This window comes from Phalacrocorax carbo, chromosome 7 (assembly GCF_963921805.1).
Source record: "Phalacrocorax carbo chromosome 7, bPhaCar2.1, whole genome shotgun sequence".
Taxonomy (NCBI): Eukaryota; Metazoa; Chordata; class Aves; order Suliformes; family Phalacrocoracidae; genus Phalacrocorax; species Phalacrocorax carbo.
This window is the reverse complement of record NC_087519.1, coordinates 38,016,335-38,043,877: the sequence shown is the minus strand read 5'-3', so window position 1 is coordinate 38,043,877 and position 27,543 is coordinate 38,016,335. Positions and strand designations below refer to the sequence as shown.

At 48.6% G+C, this 27,543-nt stretch overlaps 1 protein-coding gene across 5 annotated transcripts in view; it reads right to left on the bottom strand.

Annotated features, from left to right (window-relative positions):
- Positions 1-27,319, bottom strand: part of LPP (LIM domain containing preferred translocation partner in lipoma) — a 356,036-nt gene extending 328,717 nt beyond the window's left edge. For 3 of the 5 annotated variants that reach the window (XM_064457578.1, XM_064457583.1, XM_064457582.1), the window contains exons 1-2: positions 26,814-26,904; positions 2,642-2,747 (exon numbers count right to left, since the gene is read on the bottom strand). The gene's annotated coding sequence lies outside the window, so the exon portion shown is untranslated. Of the gene's footprint in view, positions 1-2,641; positions 2,748-26,813; positions 26,905-27,203 lie in introns of those variants that run through there. The other 2 variants (XM_064457579.1, XM_064457581.1) reach the window with 2 other exon arrangements.
- Between the last annotated feature and the right edge of the window lie 224 nt (positions 27,320-27,543).

The window sequence follows — 27,543 nt, the reverse complement described above, 5'->3', positions numbered from 1 at the left end:
ATGTATGGCCAAAACAAACTGTAAAAAAGCGACATTATAGTACATCTGGCTCTCACTGGTGCTGAAGCACAGGCTTCGGGAGGAGCCAAAATCCTGCAGTGACAGAGGCTGTACAATTACCTCCAGTAACGAGGTAGAGGTCAGGGGCCCGTGGCAGCACGAGTTTAGCTCCTGATATCAGAAGTGACATAAAACATGTAAACCTTCACTTTAGGTAAAAAAAAGCAAACCTTACTGTCTTTTTGAAAAAGAATCACATTTAACTTAGTGATCCATCACTACCACTGCAAAAAAATATAAACCTTGAAAGGCAGCACTAGCACATGTCCATTACACTGGTAGTTACAAACGCAGCTTTAAAGAGCCAACACTACAAGTGGCACTAAGTGGTACACGAGGGCAACGCTGATGCAATGTACGCTGGGACTAGCTCTCAGTGGGCAGCTGATCAATTATTTTCCTAAAAACCCACTAAAACCTCCCCCAGAGCCATGTGCCTCAGCCAGGTCACCAGGAACATTTTCCATCACCAGAAATGTAGCCACGGTGCTTGAAGATGCTCCAAAACCAGGCTAAGAAGGGTCAGGTAGGTGCAGGTTTTACAAACTCTGACTCAAGTTTTCCAGCTCCTTGCAGAAAACAATTCCCATGGCATTGCTTTTGCAAGGACAAACAGAGGGATCAAGTAGGGAATAATGTAAGTCAAGGAAGGGAACAAAAGTATGGAGGACAGCACCAGGAACAGCAGAAACCCACATCCCAGACGTGCACCAGCCATTACTGCTCTGGGCTCCCACAGCACAAACAGATCGAGGTTCTCCTTAACAGTTAAATGGCATCACCTCACCCGCCCTGCCAGCTGTGTCAGCTCGAGAGGCAAAGGGCTTACCGAACCAGAGAGGAATGCAGGCTGCAGTGGCACTCACGGTGGGGACAGGGAAATGAAACCCGTGGAACGCAGGCTGCTCACGCTGCCTCTGCCTTTACACAGGGGTCAGGCAGGGTACATTTGATGGCTCCCAGGGTTGAAAACTGGGACTAATGGCTTTGTGACCTTAGAGGGACTCCTGTGTCAGAAATTAATATAGCTGTTAGAGGGGCTGGGAGCTCAGGGGCCTGAGCGCACAACGACAAGCTGGTTCCTGGCTCCTGGCAGGCAGCCCAGCGATGCTTTTCAATAAGCACAAGTCGTACCCATTAGACCGGGAATGAGCACGCATCCCCTCTGAGCAGCATTTGCTGATTGGAGACCCACCACACGGCTATTCCCCAAGATTCACATTCCCCAGGATAGCATTAGGATGTCCCCTCTGTTACCCAGCTGAAATGGCATTATACTCTCCCCCCCTTGCTACAGTGCTCACTTTAAACAGTGGCACCTAAGCATCAGCTAGCATTCAGTGTCTCTGCTTTAGAGCACTTTCTAGTCCAAAGAGCACAGAGGAGGGAAACCAGAGGGATGGACACACTCGTGGTCCAACCACAGCCTAACCAGGAGCTCCCTGCTATATGGCACCATTAGTCCCTTTCCTTGCCACAGTCCTAACCCTGGAAAGTAAAAGCTTGGGAGTGGGGAATAAAATCTAACCCAAGCCTCCTGCGCAGCAATATAGGTTGTTATCAATCAGCCACCAGGTCAAGTGTGGCTAATTTCATCTAAATGACATTATATAAGCAGGACCACTGAGAGTATTTGATTCATAAAAGTGTCTTGAAGGGGCAGAGCACACAGCTTGCATGCCATAGAGAACACAGGGTCGGCTGCAGCATCACAGGAACACAAACCACGTAATACAAACAGCAAGGACCAGGGATGCTCATACGCACACATGCACAAGTACGCACACATACGCCTCCTCCCCAACATGCAGAAAAGCGGACTTGGGTCTTGCAAGCTGAAGTCCTGTGCAGCCAAAAGTTAGCACAAATGTTTGTGACAGTTCCACTTTGCAGGCAAAGGCAAAAACCGGGTGCAGAGGAATAAATATAGAAAGAAGTCAAGCAGGCAAAGCAGGTGCTGGCTTGTAAAACCTTGGCCAGAAAGGCTCCCCAGGAGGTTGAATCTGGTAGTTTTGCAACAGCTCCACAGAAAGACAGAAGAGACAGAAAAAGAAAAAAAGAGAACATGAATGCATATGCATTCTTTTATCGCCATATATAGTATATACAGACATTTGGTATATACACCCCCAAGCTCTCATATGCCACCATATAGTATATACCATATATGCATTGCGCATCTTTGTTTTCCTGTGCCTAGAGTTGTACAGCATGTGTGTATATATATGCATGTATGTGCGTTTCTCATGTGTGCATTTGTCATTACCCCCCACATCACCTAACTGCGCGTGCTGTCACACAACACACAGAGCGCATCTAAAGCCTCAGTGCCATGGTCCAGGATGACTTCTGAATACCTGCAGCTTCCCTCTGCTGCCAAGCCCTTCCCCACCAAAGCCCCTGGGTGCAAACACCACCAGGGAACCACCAGCTTGTCTTGTATTTTGCAGTGATTCCACCCTGCCTCCACACTCCATTAGGAGAGGACTTGGAGAGAGCCATGAACAAGGTGCTACTGTCAGAAAAGGCACAAATCCTTCTGAGAAGTTGTCCCTCACACCTGTGAAACGTGTTTACATACCGGTTCTCACACTGCACAGCCTTGCTGGTGGGCTGAACTCAGAGTGGGGCTTTTGAAGACACACAGAGCTCTGCCAGAGTCACGACTTTGGGTTTCTTTCCCAGCCCTGTGAAGAGAGAGAGATACCCATGTGATGCATGACGGATGGGCTTCCCAACGGCTCATCTCCAAAACTTGCAGTTTAACCCACACAACTTCTGGGAAATGTAGCATTTTTCTCCCCAAGATTCTTAGGCAGAAGCCTCCATACTCCTGGACTCCTTTTGGCACCCCTGAAAAGTAAGTGTCACTACCTCAAACCAGGCCAACGACCCGCACCAGCTGTCAGCTGCCACAGTTCGGTCAACTTGTACCTCCTCAAGCCACAGCTCCTTTACTGCTCTTAATGCCCCTGAGAAGGGCAAGGGGTAAAAGGAGACGTAAAATGAGGCATAAAAAATAAGAGAACAGAGTGAATTCATTGTTCAACTCTATGACCTTAGGCACACCAAGGGAGGTATCAATTAATTCATTTTGAAGTTCATGGGATTTACCAGTACTGCAAGCAGAGCTACAATGCCATCCAGTTCACACTGCCCTCCACCTCAGCACAGCCTCTTCTCTGAGGAGCTCTGCCCAATTCCCATCAGAGACTGCCTCGCTCTTTCCTGTAGCTGCAAAGCAGACATAACCCTTTCTTGAAGTGACCGACTTGGTGCCAGTGGGTCTTGTTTTCCCCTCTGCAGAAGATGAAAGTAGAGCAGAGGGGACAGCTAGGCCACGCAACCATCATCTTGCACATGGTATGGCCAGGACACACGGCGGGGTGCATCCCATGGAGATAGGCAGCATCTGAATCACACACTCCTTCCTGTCCTCGCCAGCCCATGGCCAGCATCCCGTCCCAGCCACATCCTGGTCGCCCTGATGGCCCTATCTCTGCTCATGACAAGCACAGGCTTGCCTTGTCATCACCGCTCAGCACAGAAGGTTACTGCTATTTGTTGTTGTAATGATGGAAATGCTCAGTTCAGGCTTGCGTCTGTCGTACATGTACTGCTCATGAGGGTGCATTTGAGCCCACAAGTCTACAACCAACATGCAGCAAAATGCAAAAGAGTGCTGGTGGCTCACAGTCCAGGACCCTATCACCCGGTGGGATGGCTTCCTGCCCCTGCCAGGACCCCTTGTCCCCCATACCATGCCTGAGGCTACAGCAGCCAGGAGAGAGACAGGGCTCTCGCCTCTCCCCAGCAGTGGTAGATCCCTACTGCACCAACACCACATGAGCATGATGAGGTCCACCCTGACGCTGGAGACACCTTCCCAACTCAGCCCCACAGTCCCTGCAGCACCACCTAGCCCTGGTTCCCCAGAGGTAGAGGCAGGTATAGAAGTCCCCCGGATCCTCAGTGCCCAGGTACGATAAGGACAAACTCAACCGAAGATTGCAATGGCCTCTCCCACTCACTGCAGGCTTGGGATGAAGATGAGTTAACTGTAGGGTTTTATTGCAGGTGAACTCAGCCAAAGAGCAATTTCTCTCCATCCATCAAGGAGGAGACAAGTACAAGCAAATATTATGGCTGTGCATGTTTACTTTTCATTTTAAAATGATGTAGAGTTATATACAATTTAGGTCCTGCCCACAGGCTCCTGGCAAAATGCCCTTCAGTCTTATCTGCAAAGGCAGAAGACAAAAACATTCCCTTATGGTTCCAACACCACTTCAGTTCAACCCACAACAGCACCTCCGGGAGCTGCAGGTAAGACAATATTTCTTGGGACCCAACCTATGTTTAAAAGATCTTGGCTCAGGCTTGTCTTTCACCAGGTTTAACTCAAGAAACATTTACAAGATCAGTTATAGGACTCAGCAGACTTGGCTTGATAAATTACATCTGCCTGGCTTTACTTTCCATGCCGGCTGTCCCCATCGCCTTGTGACTGAGGTTGCTGTAGCAAGGTGAGCATGACCCCACGTGCTCTGCCCAAGCCATCCCGCCAAAGCCTGCTGTGAAACCACCCTCCCCAGCAGCAAGCGGGGCCCAGCATGATCCCAGAGGGGCAGGAACCCACTGATGCCCAGGCATGCGCTCCCTCCTGGCCAGACATCCACAGGAACAGCCTGACTGGTCACACCAACGCCCACCTGAGCAGGTCTGTCAGACTACTCCATTTGTGACCCCATTTCATTAGCAGAAGGCTGCAAAAGTCCGTCTGGGTTTTGAGCACAAAAATTCCCAGAATACAGACAAAGAGTACAGACCCAAGGTGCCAGAAGAGCTGCACATCTGCTGCATCACAAGCCATCAAGCCATGATACCACCACCACACCACACATCTTCAAGACATGACCTCAACAAGCATTTCTCATAGGGGAGCATTTCTCAAGACTCAAGACCCCAAATCCCGAGATCAACAGAGCTCCTCTCCGCCAAGTCCCTCTTCTCAGTTGCCTGTACACATCCCTTAGCAAGCAGCACCCCGAAGAGAGGACTACACAGAGGCTTAGCAAAACAATACCTTAATCAGAGGCCAGCTCCACTGGGGAAGCAGGCAGGAGAAACAGATCTTGAAACAACAATAAGTCCCAAAAAAGGGTCTGCCCCTTGCAGTCACGCTCAGGTAGGGAAAGACAAAGAAGTGGACAATACAGACATACCCAAATTGCTGCCATCGATTCCAGCATGAGTCTTTTCCCCACTGAAATCCTTGGAGAAATACATGCAAAGACTGTCCCTAAGGAGCCACCTCTGGGTTTGATACACCCCCGAACAACCTTTACGGGGAATATTGAGGTGCTTTTACAACAGAAATAGTAACAACAGGCAGGCTTTTAGCTCTACAAAAGTGAGGTCCTCCTAGTTCAGAGCCACCGCAACAAATGCTCAGTGGCCTGTGCGCAGCTAATTCTGATTTTTATCTTACAACAAGAAATCGCAGCTTTCTATCACAGTCCTGCAAGAGATAACAGGAGGAAAGTCTCTTTGGTAACACAGCTTTACACTGTCAAGCTCCCATGTGGCATAGCTCAGTAAGATTCTTCTGTATCCAGATGACCGGCTACAGTGGCCAAGACTTCAGAGTCTGTATACACCTACACATAGACATCTGCATCTTCATTTTTATGCTTAGGGCAATACAGACCACTTATTTTAATGTACCGTTTCAATGGACAATTTATCATTTAAAAGTAATTTAAAGCCAATGCCCAAACAGCAGAAATTGGCTATGACAGCTAAAGCGCTGAGTCTCTGCACAAACTACTGGAACAGTAATTTACCAAATATTTTTACCACATCTTTTGCAAAAGATTGTTTTCTTCATTTGTTTCTTCCAACTAGTTAAATCTAAGGTACAGCTCATAAAAAGATGATAAAGTGATTAGAAGTTAAAAATGCAATCCCAAGCTGAAAGGAAGATAAGGTGAGAGGCCAAGATCAACGAACTCTGAAATCCTTAGACATGATGATCAGAAACAGTCCATTCACTCACTGTCTGATAATACTGATGCTGTACTATCAACAGCAAGAATCAACATTTCTCAAGAAAAAAAAGACATAAATTTAACACACAAGTAGAGCACAGAAAGCAAGGTTTCCTGTTGCAGATTTAAATCTAAAAGGAGGAGTTTACAATGCCTGAATTTAAATATCAATCCTCTGGTATGGTTTGAGTTTTCTTACATGGTTCAGATTTTTGAGAAATGGACAGTTTAAAACCTCTGCAAGACATCCAGGTTTCAGAGAAGTGCAGACAGCACTTTTAGTAAAACAGGCCTCCCTAGCATAACTTTACATTGGTCACTTAGAAACTGAAGTAACCAGATTCCCCAAGCCCTTTAAAAGAAAATCTCACCTGTGAAAATAATTTCAGCAAGTGCTAATTACACATCTCACATAACAACCTGGCTGAGTGGTGTCCGTTTTTCTGACTGCTTAAAAGTTGTACTCACTTGTAAATCTCCTTTACGCTCAAAAGCATTACCAATATCCAGAGCATAATTTGGGGTTTTTTGTTTTGTTTGTTTGGGGTTTTTCTTCTATTTTAGGGGGGTTTGGGGTTTTTTTGTGTTTTTGTTGGTTTTTGTTTTTTAAATCAGTATGGCTATACTTGCAGAAGCTGAAGCATGAACACCAGTTAAACTGGGATAAAGCTGCCTTGCACTGGGATCCTTTGTTCACATTGCTTCATGGAGCAGATGGCTCAGCCTGACCGCCACAAGGAAAATTGTCATTTTAACCGTTCCAGTCATCAATTTTTAAGCGCAGACAAGCTCACAGCAAGTCAGCCATCAGCACAAACTGACACAGGTCCCCCCCATATGATTGGCAGGTGCACATATGAGTCCCCAGACGACAATCCCATTCAATGTGACCTTTTCATTTTAAATGAAAAACACTTAAAAGCCTGCCCCGGTTCTGACATATGTATTTTTATGTCTTTCCCATGCTGTGCCAACATATTTGTTATTTGCTGGCTAAAGTCCCCAAACTCAGAAATCTCACATTATCTCTTCCACCGCAGGAGCCCTGATCCTCAGCCGTGCTGGCCACCACCAACGCTGAGAAGCCACCTCAGGTCTCCACATCCTCACATATCAGAAAAATCAGACCCCTTACACGCAAACCTCAATTTTGAGTCCAACCTCAGTTTTGACTCAGGATTCAACTTATATGCACGAGTAGCTTTACACTTGAACACAGCCACAGACTGATCTTGCTATCCCGGGACAGTGGTGTCTGCAGGATCTGGCCCTAACATCTTTCAGTGTTTGCTTCTGTGCTTCTTGGATTTCATTTAAAATTAAACTGCCCGATTCAAAAGTATGCTGATGAAGTTATCTAACAAAAAGATCACACAAGATAACGAAAGCTGGAGACCTGTTTCCTCCGCTCTGCTGCCAGCAGCAGCACCTGCTCAGAGAGTCATCAATATGAACAGCAACAGCTAATAGACCCGGCTGCTGCCTTTTGGGAGGCCAGATCCTGTGTTGGTGTAAAGCAGCAACTATGCGAATGGCAAGTTTCAATCGGCAAGGAAGCACACACCCCTCCTTTATCATACTCAGCACGGAGCTGCTTTTAAATCTGCCACAACCACCCCATGTGTCAAAATTGGCCATAATGGGACTTATCGCTTCCGAACTCCTGTCTGGCCATCGTGCTGGAGGAAGGCTGATGCTGGCTGCAGCACAGACCGCCAGCTCCGATGGGGAAAATTAGCTCCCATAAAGGAGCAAACTCATCGGCAAACCCCACGTGCTGCCGGGAGCAGAGCCTGGCGTTAAAGCACTGCTCCGTGGGAGCCCCAGGGTCCTGCAGCAGTGGCACACCTGGCTTCGGGGCCAGGGAACTCATTTTTACCTTTGCTGTCACACTTGATTTTCAGGTCTGTCCTGGGGTTCATAAAATGAGACTAAAACAAGCGGGTCAAAAAAAAGCAGGAGAGACTATTCCAGTGGCACAGCAGCACTGAAGGGATAAGACCCAGGTTGCACCAAAGGGATGGCATCCAGCTTTCCCAGATGGAGACTGCTGTATAACAAATGAAAAAGTTATTTGGGGCTGGACAGATTTAAGCAATGGCTGAGGAAGCTGCAAGACAGCCCTACCTACAGCACCCTGGCGCTGGGAGCCACCCCGCTGGCTCTCAGCCGGAGCCACTGGGCAACGGTTGGGGGCCAACCCAGCAGCACAACCAGCCATGACACACCCCTGTTATTTTAAACGCACGAGGACAGCTAGAAAAGAAGGGTGGCTAAGGAATGAGAGGAATCAGCATGTCTGTGCCAGAAAGCCTGCGGGTCCCTTGCTGGAGCAACCTTTCAGCAGCTCCCCATCACTGCCAGCAGCACTGCCTGTGATTTACACGTCTGTAATTGACACCAGGACTGGACCCTGTATTTTCAAGCACAGACTACCAGCCTCACGCTGTTCGCACACCCTCAGCCTACTGGAAGTGGAAGATTTTCACAATAGCCTCACTGATTTTTTTTTTCTCCCCCGCCCTCCCCCATTTGCTGTCTGCATTTCACTAAGCCTGGTCAGAGACCTTGAGCAAGAGGGGGACAGTTTCACTTTCTCACTCAAATGCACCCCAGCTTCTTGATCAAAGAAGGATAATTGATTTTGCTTTCAAGTTCTCATGCAGTATCAGAGCACACAGAGTTTGGGTTTCAAATAAAAGTTTTGCAGTCAAAACCAAAAAAATAACTTCCCCTCCAAGGAATAGCCATCCTCACCAGGCAGCACCAGCAGAACACCTCCCACGTCTTAAGAGATGCTTGGTCAAGAAAAACAGACCAACAGTGACCAAAAGCACAACGGAGCAGAGAAGTGCTTTGCCCCAAGGCACGGGGGTCAGGAAGGCACCCGGCTCTCCCCACTCCCAGACCAGGGTCTTCAGGAGCCCAACTTTAGGCTGAAGTCTCCTAGGACAGAGGTGGCAGCTTTTGTACATGTTTGCTCAAGTCTAAGGGTTTTATTATAAAATTTTATAATAAAGGACAATATTCCTTTAACCATTTTGGTTTTAAATGGCCAAAATTTGACAGCAATGGTCGCCTCCTCCCAGGCTCGCTCAGGTGCCACCACAACAAAACCCTTGGCACCATGATGGACTCTCTTCTTGCTCTTCTTAAAACCACTTGCAAATGAAACTTCTAAAACTTAAAGCCTATGTGACCACACAGCCTTTGTGTTCAAGGATTCTGTTTTATTCTTTTATCCAGTTTTGGCCAGATCATTTGAAAATAGCAACACATACCTGGCAGCCAATGGGAGTCACTCTCGTGCCCGCTTGGTCAGGCTCAGTATTTCTGAAAGCTTTATAATCCATCGTGATGTTTAAAGAAAAGCACAATCAGCCAGGACCAGTAAATCTCTCTGGTTTAGAAATATCTGGCCCCTCCTTCCCCCCATCTCCAAGGATGACTGAACATTAGCTATCTTCTTTCATTTTTATACCTTAATAGCAATTAGCACCCCAGTTTCAGCCTTGGAACAAAAAACTTCAGATGGTATAAGCAAAAAGGGAACTCAAACACCTGTATTAAAAAAAAGAAAAGAGTTTCTCAGTGCAGCTGCTCCTCTTTCCAAACAACTGGATCGAGAGGCCAAGGAAGCATACTCCTTCAAAACCAGATGAAGCCCTGATGGGGCAGAGGGGCCCAGGTTAACATGGAAGCGTGGCAATCAGCCAGCAGAGTGTGGAGTGGCCTCACCACCAACTGCTTTTCATGAAAACATTTTCGGTTTTAACTATTGTTACCATCAAAAATAGAATTAAAAAAAAACCCTAAACTTTTTTAGTTTACAAAACAAGAACTGAGCTGCAACCTGACACTTTCTGCAGAAAACTCCATTTTGAGAAAGCAGCTATTTATACCAAATAAAGATAAAGAATTCTGGAGTGATTCTGACATGTCCTAATAACTGCTCTTACTACATTTTAAAACTAGGACTACAGATGCCTGTGGATGTGTCTGCCTTCTGAACAAGAAAGTACCATTACTTCCATCATAGATGGAGACTGAGACATACAGAAAAGAAATTTAAAAGCTGTTTTAGTTCCTAAATTATCCCAACTTTAGCTGGAAGCCAGGCTCCTCATTGAATTTGGCCCTTATCACCAAAGGAAAAAAAAAAGCAGAGGCAGTATTTTAGGCCGTGCTTTACACTCTCTTCCCTGTGACAGGGAAATTGGCCTGCCACCGCAGACACCCCGCTCCCGGGCTGGGATAGGGAGGGACGATGGCAAGGGTGCTCTGTGCCGTCCATCCCTCCACTGAGCCACCAGACCTTCACCGCAGACAAAGCCACCGCCCATCTTCTCCCCCAGAGGACACCTGAACATCATCGCCACCACCCCTGGGGTATGCAAGCCTCAGCCCAGCACTAATACCTAAATTAAGGGGACAGAGGGGGTCTCCAGCAGAAACAGCAGGACAACAATGGGAAGGAAAGGTGATCCTAGTCTCCCAGGCTCAGCAGGACTGCACACATGCCATCCCGCACCATAGCTGTCAAATGCCCATCTATCTCAGCACAATGGCCTGGTAATCTACCTGTGGGACAACATGCAGCATTATCTGCTTCCCCTACAAGTCAGGGAGGGACTTTCTCCCCCACCGAGGCAACAGTGGTGGGGATAGGGGACACAAGCATGCACCCGTCATGCTGTTTGCCCAGCACCCAGCCCTATACACTCTTCCATCCTCCCAGATCAGGCTTGGCCTCAAGCAAAGGGAAGGTGGCAGAGCTTGGACATCCCTCCATTACCTTGTGCAGGAGAACCAGTCATGCAGACTTCCATGGGAATTCTGCAGATTATCCTCCCCCCAAAGGAGCTTAATGAATTGCCTGTAAAAGGGAATTGTGATTTACCACATAACTTCTTTCAGCAGAGTAAGTGCAAGTATTGTCACATTTTTCCTCTCCTTAAAAATTAAGGATAGCAAGTCTTTAGCCTCCGTGTGCCATTTTATCTTGACCCAGAGAAGTACATATGCTGGTCTTGCACTGCATTTCCTTTATATTTTTGCTTTTCACCAACAGCAACTATAAAACTGCACCCCTGAACCTGTATGATTTGGTTCACTTTGACTGCATTCCTGTTTCTTGGTGGAAAGAAATAGGCTTTTGGTTTGCAGAATGGCAAAGTTAACAAATAAACATCCTCAGCACCCTTACTAGACTTCATCAGTACTCACAGGGAGAGACCACGCTTCTTCCCATGTACCTGGTGGTTTCTCAGCACAAAGTTTTCTTGGCTACTAATCTTCTTTCCAATTCTACTAATGTCCTTTCCAAGAGTTTGTCACACGATATCCTCCAGCCTGCTGCACCCAAGCACTGTATTTTGGAAGAGTACATGACTATTTGTTTGAAACATTAGCTACACTGTGTGGGTGTAACATCACACCGAAGGTACGAAACACTCAAGACCAAGCAAGGTCTCTTCAACCTTCTTCCACGTCGCTGGTGTGATTCACAGGAGCATCTAACAGCATAACACCACCATCGTACCTGTCCTCACCTACTCCTACCCTACCATACTGAGCTTGTCAGCGGGAATTTTGTCACCAGCCCTGCAGCCAGCATTTATGTTATCAAGCCAAATGTTTTTATTTTTTCACTTGGTGATGGGGAAAAACAGAAAGGAACTGCAGGAGCTTTTGGAGACAAAGATCTCTCCAGGATGTGCCAGCTGATATTTTCAAAGACTGACTTGGCACAACATGCAAGCAAGCAAGACCAGCTGCATGCCAGCCATCAGCCAGGCTCAAGGAGTGTTAGTGACTGCAGTCAGGAAGAAGGAAGGAGAGGAGGAAAGTGAAAGACAGACTAATACTGCACCAGTCACAAGAGGTACAGCCACATGCCTGGTCATGACCCAAGAAGGAAACACAGAGAATATAATGAGGGGGGACCTCTGTGAGCAACCACGTTTCAGACAGCAGTGGCCATGCACAAGTCAGCACTCACCAAGACTGACCACACAGCAGTGCGTGAGATACCACACTTGGCCTTCAGCCTAGAAACAGGAGACACATGTGGGAGGCTGCGTAGGAAGAGCTGGCAAGTGAGACTGTGTCCTATCAAGCCTGCAAATCTGCACATTGCACAGAGGCTCACAGCAGCCTCACATAAGCCATTTGTAGCCACCATGTATCTAGTTACAACCCCAGAAACACAGCTGACTTGATCACCAGGCCTTTATCAGCATTCAGAGAGACCAGAGAAGGTCAAAAGAGCCATCATCCAGGAACAGAGGACAAGCACAGTAAGCTCACAGGGAACTTGACAGGCCAAGAATGACTGCAGTCACAGAGGACCGAGGAGAGCTCACTCACATCGCCCTCTTTTTCTGAGGCTCTCAAAGACGACAAAACCTCTGACCTTTGATTAAATCACACTACTCTCAGAAGAGGGGGCAGCTTAGGGGCTTGGGGACTCAATAAGAAACTATTTTTCTCAAGGTCATGGGTTTGTACCCTCTTCAAATTCTTTTTTCTTTGTCAATTAAAACAGGGGACTATCTGCATTAAAAAAAAAAAAAAACAACTAACAGCACAGCCAGATCCTGCCTCGTGAAACAGGCAGATTAAGAAAATGCAGCCCCTTCACTGTTCCTTGCAAGCCCCACAGCTGAGCACAGCAACTTTGGGAACGTTCTTTGTGCAAAGTGAACACGACCCACTGTTGCACCCAGGGTAGAAAAGCAAAGGAAGGGATTGCAGGTGAGCAGGTACAGCTGCCAACCTCCAACAGCAGGTTAGGCACAGCCCTGCAAGAAGCATTATGGATAGGGCTGATCCTGCCCTGGCCTTTGAACCTAGTCCTGGGAGACTTCTGCCCATTCCTGTACTGCTGCTTAGAGAGGAGGTACATTCAGTTGTCAACCACTGCCCAGGCAGCTATTCCTCCTCTACCAGCTGGTGCTCAGAGGCCAAAAACCCACCATGAGGTCATGGTGGGGATAAGTAGCAAGACTGGAGATGTGCTTCTGCCTTTGCACTCACAAAGCAAACAGCATCCACGGGGCTCCAGCCCTTGCTGCCAGGGAGCCTGACCACTTTGGACTGGACATCTTCCAGCCCTCAGCCCAGCAGTGACATCGGACAGCCCCTCCAGTTTGCACTGAAGGAGCACAAACATTTCCATGGACGCTTAGGACCAGCTGAAGGGAAGAGACCCTCTGTCCTCCTCCTGCTGCAGGCCCAGCCCCAATAGTGACAGAAATGTGACAAACACAGAGGTCGAGCAAACGGGGAAGAGAGAGGACACCTTCCACTACACATTACCAGGCCCAGAACAATGCATGAGCCAAAGTTAATGTGTATCTGAAACCAATTACTGATAGAAACCAAACTATCTAGGAACCCCAGCTGCTGCATTCAGGGTTCCTGGTAGTGAGCACAGACCCAGTCAAAACCATTTTTTGTTGTTTTTTAGCCCATAAAAAGTCAAGATAAAAACATGCTCCTGCACACAGGGTGCACAGACTTGCCTCTGTCACCTTTAGTGGCTTTCCACTGACAAAATACTTCCTCCCCCCTCAAATGCAACTATTAGGTTTCATAAAATTTTTCATAACTCCATTCTTTTCCTATATTTACCCTTTGGTCCAAAAATCAGAGAAAGGATTCAAGCACAAACTCCTGTGCACCAGGATGGAGCTGCTGGCCCTGCCGGGGCCCTCCCATGCATTATGGCCAGTGCAAATGTAACACCGCAAAATGGAGGGATTTGGAAGGAATCGGGAAGAAAGTAGAGTTTACTTCCATTCAAAGATGGTAATTATTTTGGAGAGGACTGTATATCCTTTTGGCTTTTAATTAGCGGCAAACCAAGCCAACCTCTGTTCATATGAGTGAGAAACTATTAGGGGCTACTGATCTGCAGCCAAGGAAAACAAATCTGTACCGGTCCCTCACCCCCAGAATAACTTCTGATTGTCAAGCACAGTTACCAGGGGAATGAATAGCTTCTCCTGCAAGCTCCTCACTCAATTAAACTAATGCAGACAAAAAAGCCAGGCAGCAGCAGCCAGCAGCACGGGGCGAGTCAGATGCACGCACTTGGCGCACGCAGAACAACCACAGCAGGTTCAGAGTGATGAGGGAGAAGAGGAGCAGTCCACAACCTCGGCATTGCAGAAGACACCAAGACTTCTCCTTGAGGTGCTGAATGGCAAAATCTGGTGGGGTCTGTGCCGTGAGGAGACCAGAAAGCTTTAAATGAGAAGATAGAAGCACATCCTGGTATCCTGAGCTGTCATCCTATTTAACAGAGACAAAGATCTGAGTGAGGAAACACCTGAGAAAAGTCCTTAATTTATTAGTAAACCAGAACTATCCCACCACTGCCTCCCTCTCCACTCAGCAGCCTTATAATTATAACTCTGCCTGGAAATCAGGACAGCCATCAAGCCAGACCATAAAATAGAGGCCAGGAGAAATGAGTACAATTCTTGGCCCTGCTTGAGCAGGAAAACCAAGCGTCTAAAGCATCCCAACCATCTTTCAAAGCACCCAGGAAAAAAGTTAGATGCAGCAGGAGCTAGCTTTTGTTCCCAGTTGCTCTTTGCAGACCAACTGTTGGGGCTCTAATGATCCATATGAAGAGGATCGATTCCTGGTTTTTCCCACTTGTGCAGCTTAATTTCATTAAAAGGATTAATACGGGCCTTGGAGGCTACAGTGAGATATAGAGGCCTTCCTTACTCTTCACTCCTCTGTGATGCGCCACAGCTTCGTTTTCTCTTTGGAAAGTTAGCCAAAGAGCCTTTTTTTAGGGGAAAGCATCATGAAGCTTCTGGCCCATATGACACTGAGCCAACTTCTGATGAAAAAGGCTGCAAGACATTCACTGTCCAAGATCTCTGAATACTCCATATATGTAAAGTTATTGCAGTGGAGTTCCCTGGTCCTCAGTGTGTTATCTCCAGCAGCTGGCTGGGACTGCACTTCATGGCAGGATGGAGCAGGAACAGCCAGGACATAAATCACAAACTGCAGAGTCCAGAGACAACTCTGCACATAACCTGCTTGACTTTAGAGGCATTGCAGAGCTTGCAACTAAGTATTCACAGCAGGGGAAAGAGAGGGAGGCAAGAAAAGGACTCAGGCCAGCCAGGAGCATGGTGCCTTCACACACCCCTGACAAGGAGGTGGGCACATCAGCATGTGGATGCCGGTACCAAGCAAAATCCACAACTCTCTCCTCTCAGTCAGATGAATTGTGAGTGTGCAAACATAGAGCTAAATCCCATTCCCCATCAAAAACTAAAGGAAGTTGTGTCTTTGATTTCAGTGGAAACACAGCTTGGCCCTCGCATAGCTGAAGGCTGGGAAAGCCACTGTGGTCAGGCCAGCCCAATGTAGCAGCGGCAGGTGCTCTGCAAAGCTGAACCCACACAGCCATGAACATGCCCCAGCTTAGATGGTCTCTTCCAGCAGGTGTTATCTGAATGCCAGGCATCTCTCTAGCAAAGTGCAATGATATTTAACTTCCTTGTGGGCTCAGAGGGCTGCCAAACATCTGTTGGGATTAGTTGGCTCATGTTTGTAAAGTGCACACAAATGCTATCGTAAGGAAGGGGCTGACCTATTTATGGATGTGAATGCTGGACGAAGACCCAAACCCACGTACTGTATTTGCACATATGGCTGTATCGCCCCTGCCAGATTTTACTGTGTGAAGCTACAATGGAGGCACGAGGTGAAACCTATAGCTTACAGCCCACTTCTGATCACTGCTAATTTCAGTGAGCCATACTGCTCCGCTCTTCCACTTTACCCCATCCAGTTGCACAACTGAATTTTGTTAACAAGCTGAGCTAGTGCAGCTTTACCAGGAGCCCTCAAATGCCACATGGGTTGCCCTCTGCAGGAGAAACCCACCTTGCCTTGAGCCTCCATCCCACTCCCTGGCGCCCCACCAGGGCTGCAGATCACAGGCTCTCAGCCCACAAATCTCCGGCAGGGACACAGAGGCCAAGCTGCAGCAGATCAGCCACCCAAATTCCTCATGGCAAGGAATTTTGCACCAAGCTCCACATTTCTCTTGGGTGTCCCTCCCTCCTACACAGGCCTCCTGTGAGTAAGGGCCAAGGAATGAGACAGCGAGCCTGCACAGCTCAGAAACCACAGTGATAAACAGCCATGAGGGAGACGAACTCCCCAAGAAGCACGGGGAAGAGCCCATGTAGGTTTCAGATGGAACCAAACATGTTTGTGAGAGGGATTATAGGTGGCAGTGGCTTGTGATGGCAGAGCCACAGGAACCATACGTTCCCATGACTCAGAATTGCGTTGCATCAAGTTGCAAGTCCTAGACATACAGCTTTGTTCTGCCAGAACCTACTGCTCCCCTTTCCTCCGCAGATACATTTCAATACATATCAGGTCTCCATCTTAGTCACACTCTGCTAACACACACTTTTTACATCCTTTTCATCTTCCCTCATAATCAGTCTCTATGTCCCCAAATCAATTGCTCTGCTCTTCTCTCGCCATTCTCCGCGTTACCATCATCTCCCAGGGCAGGAGCCCCTCGGACCCAGACACCACTCCATGGGTGCGGCCTGTGCTCTCTGCTCAGGTTCATAGGACTTCAACACACACAGTCTGGCAGACTCACTGCTCTCTCTCCTGAGTAGCGTAAGAAGTGGCAGGCTCAGCCCAAGATGCTACAGGTGAAATTTAGAGATATGGACAACACAAGAAAATGTTATCCATGGGATAATGGGAGCAAAAACAATGAGAAGGACAAGCAGGAGGCCAGGAGCATACCAATACCGTACCCATAATTATGTGTGTCTTTCATTAGATGGATGGGCCTTGTCTTGTTCTGGAGATCAAGAGCATCTGGAATCACTTCCATTACACATCAGGTAGAAAGTGCACAACTAAAACATGCAGAAAGTATTCCCACCCTAACACATGCATCTACCAAGACAGCTGGAACTACCCCAAATGATCCAGTGTGGGACTTTCTGATAATACACAGCTTCCTTTGTACATCCAGTTCCACCCATGAAATTTGGCACACCCTTAATCAGGTATGAATCAAATAATCTAAGACATGAGAAAATTATCAAAAGCTGTTGCAAAAACCCATAAGGTTGCTTGTGCCTCACTGCACTTCACCTTCAAGGGATGGGGAGCAGCCGATGCGGGCAGACAGCCACCCTGAACACCACAAAGATGGAGCAGATCACTCTCACTAGGGCTTCTTGCACACGATGGCATGACCCAAGACCTAAATCGTCACCTCAGGCATGCAAATACATTCAGACCAGAGGCTTGGGCTACGGCATCTAGGGAACCAATGCAGTGCAGGTATGGTTATGACACGCCGGTGAGTGGCCTGACCCCAGACAAGGTGGGGCACTACCAGCACAGATGACCATTCTAACACACCAGAGCATGAGACCTCTCTTTTTCACCCAAGGGTACATCACAGCAAGGCAATACACCATGCGGTGCAAAGGTGAGGTGATACCAACCGATCTGCCCTGCATCAGAGAGAGCTGACACCACCTGTAAAAACAGTGGCCACAAAACACTGCCCACAGGTTGTGTATGCAGTGAGGGGATGGGGGAGCTAACTTCATGCAGAATAACTTATAAATGAACCCACGGTACAGGGATCTTCGTGTGTAGTAAGGCAACGAGCTCTGCTCTTGTAGCTTCTTCTTCTCCCGCTCTATGATGCTCTATGAGTCCTTAAAAACTTCTCCACCAACTTCCCCAGCCTCTGCACAGCCCAAGTTCACAGCTTTCCCACGCAGCAGAACAAAGCACACCGTGCCAAGCCATGGAAGGAGGCACACAGGCACACCGTAAGCTGCCATCCTTTCACCCAGACATTTCAAGTACCTAGGTGGGCAGGGTGCCTTGGAAAGACATGCTCATTTATATTGTTTTAAGCTCACCTGGTGCTCTGGCCTCATTCCCAAATCTCTTATACCAAGGGAGACACTCAAAGAGGTGTTAGGTGCCAAGAATGCCACATTCATCTCCACAACAAAACAGAGGTCCAAGGCATTATTCCTGCCTTCCAAAATACACTTCTGTCCCAGAAGTTGTCACTTAATGCCACTGTTAGAGGCTCACAACTTGACTGCTTCACTCACAATACAACCTCCTGCGCTGTATGAGGCTGACTCTTCATTGCAGCGAGGCTACGGCTGTTCTGCATGCCACAGCACCATTTCAGAGGAAGCCAGACATCTCCGCAGATAACTTCTGCCCATCATTTCTTCCCCATCTGTCTGCCTTGGGACCAAATTAGGACTCAGGTACAGGACAGTGCTTAAACACTCACTTATCTTTAGGCACACAAGTAGCTGCAGACAGTTCAGCTGGATTACTCATACACTTGAATTTCAGACTTACTATGCGGAAGGTTCACCAAGCCCTCCTTAAATGGCAAAGATGCAATGCTGTGTTTTCCAGGCTCAACTCTGTGCATCCCAAGGAACCCAAGAAAGAAATGGATTCTCTAAAAAAATCACCGAAGCCAAACTGTGCTAGGGAAGACATTATTTCCATTCTCCCAAAAAATAGCCTGCGGGATCAGAAGTGATAAAGAACCACCACAGTTCTAAAGAAAGCTTTAACTACCCTAAAAGATGGCAGTCTTACTGTACACAGGAAAACAAGCCACTGAGTAAGTGTCCAGCTGATGATGTGAAGTCCCCCATTAAGCATATTCTACTCCTTGAAAAATGTTTTTTTACATAAATACCACCTGGACCTTAATCTTTTTTGTGGTTCATTTCCAGACCTCTCCACCATGACATTTCAGAATCAACAGCATTAAACTGCCCTGGTTTCTAAATGCCAGAGACAAAGACCAGCTTCCATACTAAGCTAAACATTTCAGTACCCACACAAGGTAAGTACAGGCCTTGCCCCCAAGTCAAGGATGATGATGATAATACATAAAAGGCAGGTAAAAGCAGAAAAGAGGATATGGACTGTAAAGATAGGCATAACTGCAATAAGCAGTTCAGAGTAATCTCCACAGTTAGGTGGAAAGGATGCTAACTTCAGTCTGTAATTACAAGCAATTCTTTTCAACTATTTCTCTGTTGGATTGTCAGTTATGACTGCAAACTACTGCAAACTAAAGACAACAACCCTGGTCTAACTGGCTTTTTTTTTTTCTTCTGGATTTCAGTGTCAGAGATGACATGAGGCTCCAAACCTCACTACTCTACAAGCCTCAGTGTCCCATTAGTAAATGGCGAGAATCATTTTCCTTCACCTCAGGAAGACACTGCAAAAATAGTCCCCCCCACCTTGCAAAGCACTCCAATGAAAGACCAAAGAGCACTCTAACGCAGCACAAAAGGAAATTAATAATTCTGCATTCAGTCCCAAGTTTGAATAGTACGTAGTAAATAAGGCTTGGGGCCACATGCTTTAGGACAAAAGAAAATTAATAGCTTCTCGTTAAGTATCACCCTCCACTCAGGACACAAAGAGTAGGCGCCCTAGAAATTAAGTGACTATATCATAACACCTGCTTGCAGGGGAGGCCAAATTAAGATTTCAACCACCCTGATTCTGGCATTTTGTACTTTTGGAGCACTTGGACTTTGCAACTTTAACACCATTCTTTTAACCAAGTGCATTGCTTGTAATTAACTACAGAACTGCCACATGGCTGCCACAAACACTGTTTGTTTCTTTTGGGAAATACAGATTAAAGGCTTGTCTTGGCCACAGTAATAGCTTGAGGTATCTCTCAAGATTTGCCCAAAACCATGAAAAGCAAATCACGTCTCTACCTCAAGTGATGAGGTGTGTTAAATTCAAGCCAGCTGATCTCCTCTGGGGCTGAGCTGAAGCAGGAACACTGCTGACACCCAGGCGACTGAGGCAGGGGAGATGCAGCAGCTGGAGTTACAACCGCTTATCAGCTGTTAATCCAATCACTCTCCCAACCCAGTTGCTTCATGCTGTGCACTGGCTGGGAGACTCCTCACTTTCATTCAAGCCTGCCTCATTAAGTGGAGTAATTCAAGTCTGTTAAGGTGAGGTAATAAACTGCTGAAACAGAGATAGCTCCTTAGGGTACGTGCATACAGCACATCAAAGATGCACATGCACGTTACTGAGATATAAACCACTGCAGTTGGGGTACAACTAACACAGCAACTGCAGCAGGACTGTCTGCAAGTCACCTGTGAAGCACACCAAGTTGCTCTTAAAAAAAGGAAAAAACCTCACCAACCTGATTTCATGCAGCCAGCTAGATTGCTGAAAAAGCCCTAGAGGAGATACTTTAAATTTGCTCTGTTATGCTTAACTAAGCCTTGGAGCTGGACTGCTTCTACCCTGTGCAGTGCACCCCTACCCACCCCACGGGGCTCCACAGCCCCTTCAAGCTCTGCGGCATGATCTGTCGGTCTCCTCCACCCTGCCTGCCTTTGCCCAGCTGGCCCCACAATAAAGCAGCTGGGTCCTGGTTCCTCAGCAGCATTAGGGCCCCCAGCTGTGCAGCCCTGGCAGAGGCTCTCCAGCTGGAGGAGAGATCAGGAACACCAGCAGAGGGAGAAGAGGAGATGACTGCAGCTCCCCACAATGAGATGCTCTGGCCTAAAAATTGGGGGGGGGGGAGGTTACAAATTGATGCATAAACAAGACCTGACTGTGTAATTCAGAGCTAACAGGGTAGTTTACTAAATGTTAATTAAATCCTCAGTGTCTGTTACCAACTGTGGAGATAAACTTATTTTTAAATTAAATAAGCAATAAATGCTTAGATGAACTTCTATTAAATTTCACCCAGTGAATGAAGTATGTGGGGCTTTTAATAGACATTAAACAGGATAGTTATGGCAAGTTAGTTGATATTTTATTACCTAAAGATAATGGCCATATTAAATCTCAACTAACTATTCCACTGGCGGCATAATCATCCAAGACTTGGCGGAAGTTTGCCTGCCTTGAAGCATCACTGGGCAGCAGTAGCAGGGGGAGGAAGGCAGCCAAGTGCTGAATGGCACCTACTTAGAGGATGCTCAAGTGCATAAGCCCACTTAGGCACAAAACGGGATCCTTCCCAGCCAGATCTGGAAACCCCAAAGAGGGCTGACAAGGGCTCTCACAGAGAAACAAAACTGGCATAAATCAGAGACCTCAGGCATCCCAGCCCCTCCTCAAACCAAACAAAGCAATTTATGGGGTTACCAAGCAATCACTATTACAAGGTTCCCTTATAGCATCAAGGGCAACAGAAAACATCCTCACTAACAGCCCACAACGCTCAAAGGCTTGCATCTTTTTCTAAGAAAAGGTTACCAGCAGCCCACAACTCCATCGATGTTTGTTTTCCTTTCCTGAGCATATTGCAATAGTTTGGGAGCGCTTCTGAGTGACTCACATGTGTGTCACTGTCACCCACAGATCCCAACAACAGATACTGACAGTCTAAAATGACAGAGACTTGCTGACAGCGACTTAAAAATTATCATTTTCATGCCAGCTCTTGCGCTTGCTCAGAACGTGATTGAAACCAGCTCTTTGAGATGAAAGCATCGTCTCCACTGAGGTGTCTCTACCAGTAACCTTAATCACAACGATTAAGTGTGGGTAGCGGGTTTATTTTTCAGGTCTGGATTGGAAACATTGTGAGCCCTACCTGCCCTGCCGTGCCCAGAAGCAGGAGAAACGGAAAGAGCTGAGCCCAGCACCCCACTAACCCCTGCTTCTTGAGCAGGCACAAGCTCTCAAAAACCTTTTAAACTTTGTGGGGTTTTTCTGGTCTGTGGTTTTCGGTTTGATTTGTTGCTTTCTTTCCTCTGTTTGTTTCTATTTTACAAAACAAAAAGCTCCCTAAATTAAAAAGAGGAAAACACGGAGCTCTTCAGACTTTATCAATGCTCTCCCCTCCAGCACCCCAATGCACACGTGAAAGCCAATCGCAACACCTACCCTCCAATCCCTCCTCTGTTGTTCATAAAGTTATTTCAAGCCCTGTATTTTCCGACATAACCCACACTCTTTAAAGGTATTGTTCTTTGCAGATCCATCCCTCACATAACACATCCTTAGATAACCTATGGTTTCCATCTCCTCCACTCCTGCCTGCTTTTGAAGCATGGCTGCAGCTCCAGTAAGCTCTCTAGCTTTTAGCAGAATTACCCTGCTACAAGAGCGAGAGCAAAGGGAGATGATGAAGCTACAGGGGTAAGAAAGTGAGCTGCAGAGAACCAAAGGTAGGCAAGAGCATTGCTGCCTCGCTCATGCATGCACATAGCAAACAGATGCTGAACTCCAGAATTCTGGCAGGTCACATTGACTTGGTATTCATCTTGCTTCCCTGAAGGCTTCTCTCCATCAAAAAAAACACAATATATATACCTAAAAAGCACAGATGCACCTAAAGGAAATGCATATTTCTTTGTCACCCTAATGCCATTTTTAAAACCTCTCCAAGCATCCACAGGGACTTCCCTCCACCTGAAGGGATTACCAGCGCTGCCACAGACTGCCCTGGGAAGAGCATGGATGACCAGCCAGAAGTGAAAGCCAGCATGGTCCAGGGCTAGCTGGAGCAGCGGGTGTGGGTACTGCCCAGAGCCATTTTAGGGCCGGAAAGGTTTATTAGGAGAAAGGCACAGCTGTGTGGGTCAGGCTTTCAGACACTTGACGAGGAACGAAATGCCACTAAGGCTGCATTGTTCGCACAACCACGATAGGCAAAGGAATAGAGAAACCACTGTGGCACCCTGAGGGTTTATGTTTCCACAGACGCACGGAAACTGTCTTCTTACAAATAATTTGTCATCCACCCAAGCTACTGCTTTTCTCCAGCTACAGTCAGCAAAAGATGTTTCAGAGAAACCTGCATGAAACAGTCTCTTTCCAATTACATCTTTATGGTATAAGTGGCACCACCATTAGCTGGTATAACTCTGGATGTGTCTGACATTCATACAACCATCCCATCTCCCTTCCAGACTTGGCTAAATTCTTGTCCTCAGCAGCATTCTGCATGATAAATGCCACCATTTAGTTACATGGAAAAACACTTAATTTTGTTCATTTTGAATCAGGCACTTTCACCTTGGTTTGTGCTGGTACAAAGCAACACAGACCCCTTTTCCACAGCACTCACTGTTTCTGTGACACCTAACACATGTCCTTTATATAGGAGCAATCCCAAACTCCCTTTGGTTTTCCAGCTCCCCACCATTTTTCCTATCCCTCTCTAAAACTGCATACACCAGGCTTCACTCATCGTAACAGAGTCACTTAAGCTTTATAGTCAGGCATTATACAGACAAACACAAGCAGCAATTTTAACAAACGAGGCAACAGTCGCGCTTCAAAATTGAGTGGTGTCTCCACTCTGACCATGAACCCCCACACCATAATTCATACTATGAGTAATAATTAAAGATACATACTGATGATTTTATTATATACTTAAAAGCACTCCAGCTCTACCGAGACTGTAGCTGACACTGTTAGGTGCCTTGCAAAACTTACTAGTCCAGCTCTGGAACTTCACCCCTGAACATCCTTGAGAAACAAGTGCTTTGGCAAGGGATACACATCTGAATCTGCACTTTTATTATTTGAAGCTTGAATTACACTGCACCGGTTCCTAATTCTGATAAGACAGAGCCCATTGCCTCTCACTAACACAGGACAGCTGAAGACAATATTAAGAGCAATGCAACCTTGAGACCCAGTGTGCTCTGCAAGTTTCCACAAAACAAGGCAGCTAAACTGAACAGGAACCTGGGATTTTCTGTTCCCTAACTGTAACTGCTGGGATATGGGATCTGAAATTCAACCCTGGCCCACCAGTCTAGAGGCACGTTTTTGCCAGTTTACCTTGATTTCACTAGAGCATATCACAGACAATATCATTCAACACTTCTACCTCCTCAAGCTGTGTGACTGCTTGTCCAAATGGCAAGTAACAGAAGACATGACCCACATTGCTGGAGCCTGAGCCAAGATGGGCATGCTCACCAGTATCCAGGCCCAACACCCAGGCTGATCTCCAAGCATGCTCTTAAGGTAAAAACCTCATCTCAGTGAAATGGGAATTGAAGCTTCTCTGCCCAGCCAGCTTATGGGGTGCCAGCTGATACCAACCACTGAGAGCTTGGGACTTGCATGACCCAGAGACAACTGCACAATAACAAAAGCCGTACTCCTCACTGAGCCAGGCACCATGCACTGTGGAGACCGCACAACAGCGATGCAGTTTGGGGCTGTACCTACAGAAGCTTCAATTAGACAGTTTTAGCTTCATTTTCTTGGGTGCATCTTGTTCCCCCCCCAGGATTTTACCCAGGCAGCGTACAAGGGCCACATATCCCTGACTGGAACTTCTGGGTGGCAGGACCGCTGGCAACACAGTACACATCCACAGCCAACATGCCCACAGCCTCCACACAATGCATACGCTCTGGGACTGACTTTTGGGAAGAAGGAGTTAAAAGTCACTCAAGTGCCCTCTCTGGGCACAAGAAACGCATCTTCACAGTCCAACAGATTCATCACATACCAGCTACCCACTACCAGACACCTCTCTCCAGCCAAAAGACCCCAAAAAAGCCTATGATGACCTTCAGCAACCCACGTGCTCCAAAAAGGCCTTCCAGCCACAGGGCTGGGAGAAGAGCCTACAAGGACCAGAAGGCATTGGATGTCAGGAGAGACCCCAGCACTATAACTGATGAGTACTCCACAGTGCCACCATCCTGGACCAGGCTCCCCCAGCTTGGTAGTTTTTCCCAACAACAGCCAACACAAGATGACTCGGGTGGGGGGGGAAAACCTGAAGAAAACAATGAAAGGAAAACTATATATTAAACTCAACAATTCGAGGGTGGCAGGGCTGAAGCGAAGGCCTCATCAACAGCACCAGCATCTCACTGGAGCTGCAGGCAGGATTAAACACCGAGGGTAGGAGCTGGCTGCCAGGTGGCCCTATGGCCACCACCCACACCATCACCAGCTGATGGCCCATCCCACAGGGAAAAAACCCTCAAACAAAAGCTAAACAGCTGCAATAGGGAAATAAGAGCTAACAAATTTAGGAGTGATAGGATGAAAGGTCATGGGGTGGGCAAAGGGAGACAGAGTAGGCCAGCAAGCAGAGAGTTTTCAACAGTACCTCTTTATCCTCAGATAGAAGTATTTCCTGAGGGAAACCCCACAATCCAGAGTATTACTGAGCCTTTCCTGGGCCAATCCTGCTGCAGCAAGGGTGGAGATAACCAGAAAGTCCCTCAGATCCCCAAACCGCGCCACTGCGCAGCAAGGTGGGCTACGCACAGGACAGCAACCCAAGCTTTCCCGGTGTGAACACGGTTGGTAATGTGCAGATGAAATGTTGTTCCCATATTCTGGCTCCAAGCATTCCCCTGCCTTCCTAATATCCCCTATCTGTAATTACTTGGTGAGACAGCACCTGCTGTAACTCCCAGCTCCCAGACATCCAGGGACTTCCTGCTCTCTCTTTCTCTCCTCTGATTTTGCCCCAAAAATCATTCCTGGAAGGTATAAGCACAAACTCTACAAGTCCAAGGAAGTAAAGAAATTCTCAAATCTAGAGTGTTTCTGAAAACTTAAAGAGCTCCATGCAAGACCTTGCATTTCACATGGGTCACGACCACTTTTTGCACAGGGGCCAAGGTGTTGCGGATGTGTAGGAAGACATATCAGCAAGCTTGATGGTTCTCTTAAAACTTTGTGTATCAATTGCCTAGCAAGAAAGATACCAAACAGAAACCCAACCCAAAAACCAAACAACTGGACCAAAAAGCCAACTCATACAGGCATTAAAACAAAACAAAAAAATAATAATCAAAAGAAAGCAGGAGAATCCAATGCTCGTTTGTTTCACCAACGGGGCCAAACTGCACCTCGAAGTACAGTACCCAGAGCAATTATGGCATGAGTTTCCCCATCAACACCTCCTACTCCAGAGCACTGCCGTCTCCCCGGCACAGCCCCAGGGCGTGGAGAGTGTTCCTGAACAATGGCAGGAGTAAGACTTGCCCGTTCGAAAGGGGAAGGCAAGAGAAGGGGGAAGGGAAAAAAAAATATTACAAAAAAAGTTCACGGTGATGTAAGGGTGTGGGAAACTTTTATATCGTTACCTGCTGGGGAAGGGTGGGCCTCCCCTAGCGTATAAAAAGCTACCAGAGCTTTACTCAACTTGGTATTTACTATCGAGCCCGGACCCAGGGCCGGCCGGTGCAGGGGGCGGCGGGGCAGGGGCGGCCCCCGCCCGGGCCAAGTGCACCTGCGGCCGGCAGCACCGCGCCGCCGAGCCCCGGCCGCCCCGGGGGACCCCGGCCCGCGGGCAGCCCCCGGCCGGCGCGGGGCGGGGGGACACGGGACGTGCAGCGGAGCCGCTGAAGTACCGGGAAAGTTCCCGCCACCCCCGCCCCGCGCCCGGGAGCTGCCCCCGCCCCGCGGCCGAGCTCGCGCCGCACCGGGCCGTGTCCCGTCCCGTCCCCCCCCCCTCGGCGGCCTCGGCTCCCCGGGCGGAGGGAGGAGCCAGGCACGGCCCCCCCCCCCTCCGGGCGGCCGGCAGTGCTCCCCGCCCCGGCCGGGGGCTCCAGCTGTTGCACAGCTGCCTCGGCGGGCGGAGGGGGGGGAGAGAGGAAAGGGGCAAGTTATTATCTGCAACAATACCTCGGGGGGAGGAGGCAGCGGAGGCGAGCGCGGCGGCGGCGGCGGCGGCGGGAGGAGGCGGCGGGGGGAGGTGGGACCGGGGGCGGGGAGGAGGCCGCGGCCGGGACCGGGACCGCCCCGCCGCGCCCGCCCCTCGGCCCCGCCGCCGGCCCCTTCCGCCCGCCGGCCCCTTCCGCGCTCCGCGCCGCTGCCCCGCCGCGTCCCCCGGGCGGCCCCTCCCGCGCTCCCCGCTGCTGCGCCCCCGCATCCCCCCGGCATCCCCCGGCCAGCCCCTCCCGTGCTCCGCTCCTCCGCATCCCTCCTTCGGCTCCCTGCGCGCCGCTCCGCGTCCCCCCGCCCGCGGCGCTCCCGCCTCCTGCATCCCTCCCTCCGCGCCCCCCCGGCCCTTACCTCCCCTCGGGCGGAGGAAGGGGGGTCCGGCAGCCCCAGGCTCGGCGGGACGCCCCCGAAACAAAAAGCGAAAGCGGCGGCCGCTGCCTCCCTCCGCGCCGGGCTGCTGCGCTCTGCCCGGGGCTGACGTCAAGGGCCCAAATTCCTGCCTTTCCCTGCAGGCAGATTTGTCCATGTAAGGGCTGGGGCCGGGGCCGGGGCCGGGGCGGCCGCACGGCGGGGGGCGGCAGCTACCGGTATCTCGGGGTGGCGGGCGGCAGCCCCGGCCCGGCCAGCGTCACGGTCCTGCCCTGTTACCCGGGGCGTTAGGCCCAGAAACACGCACCGTGGCTTGCAGTAT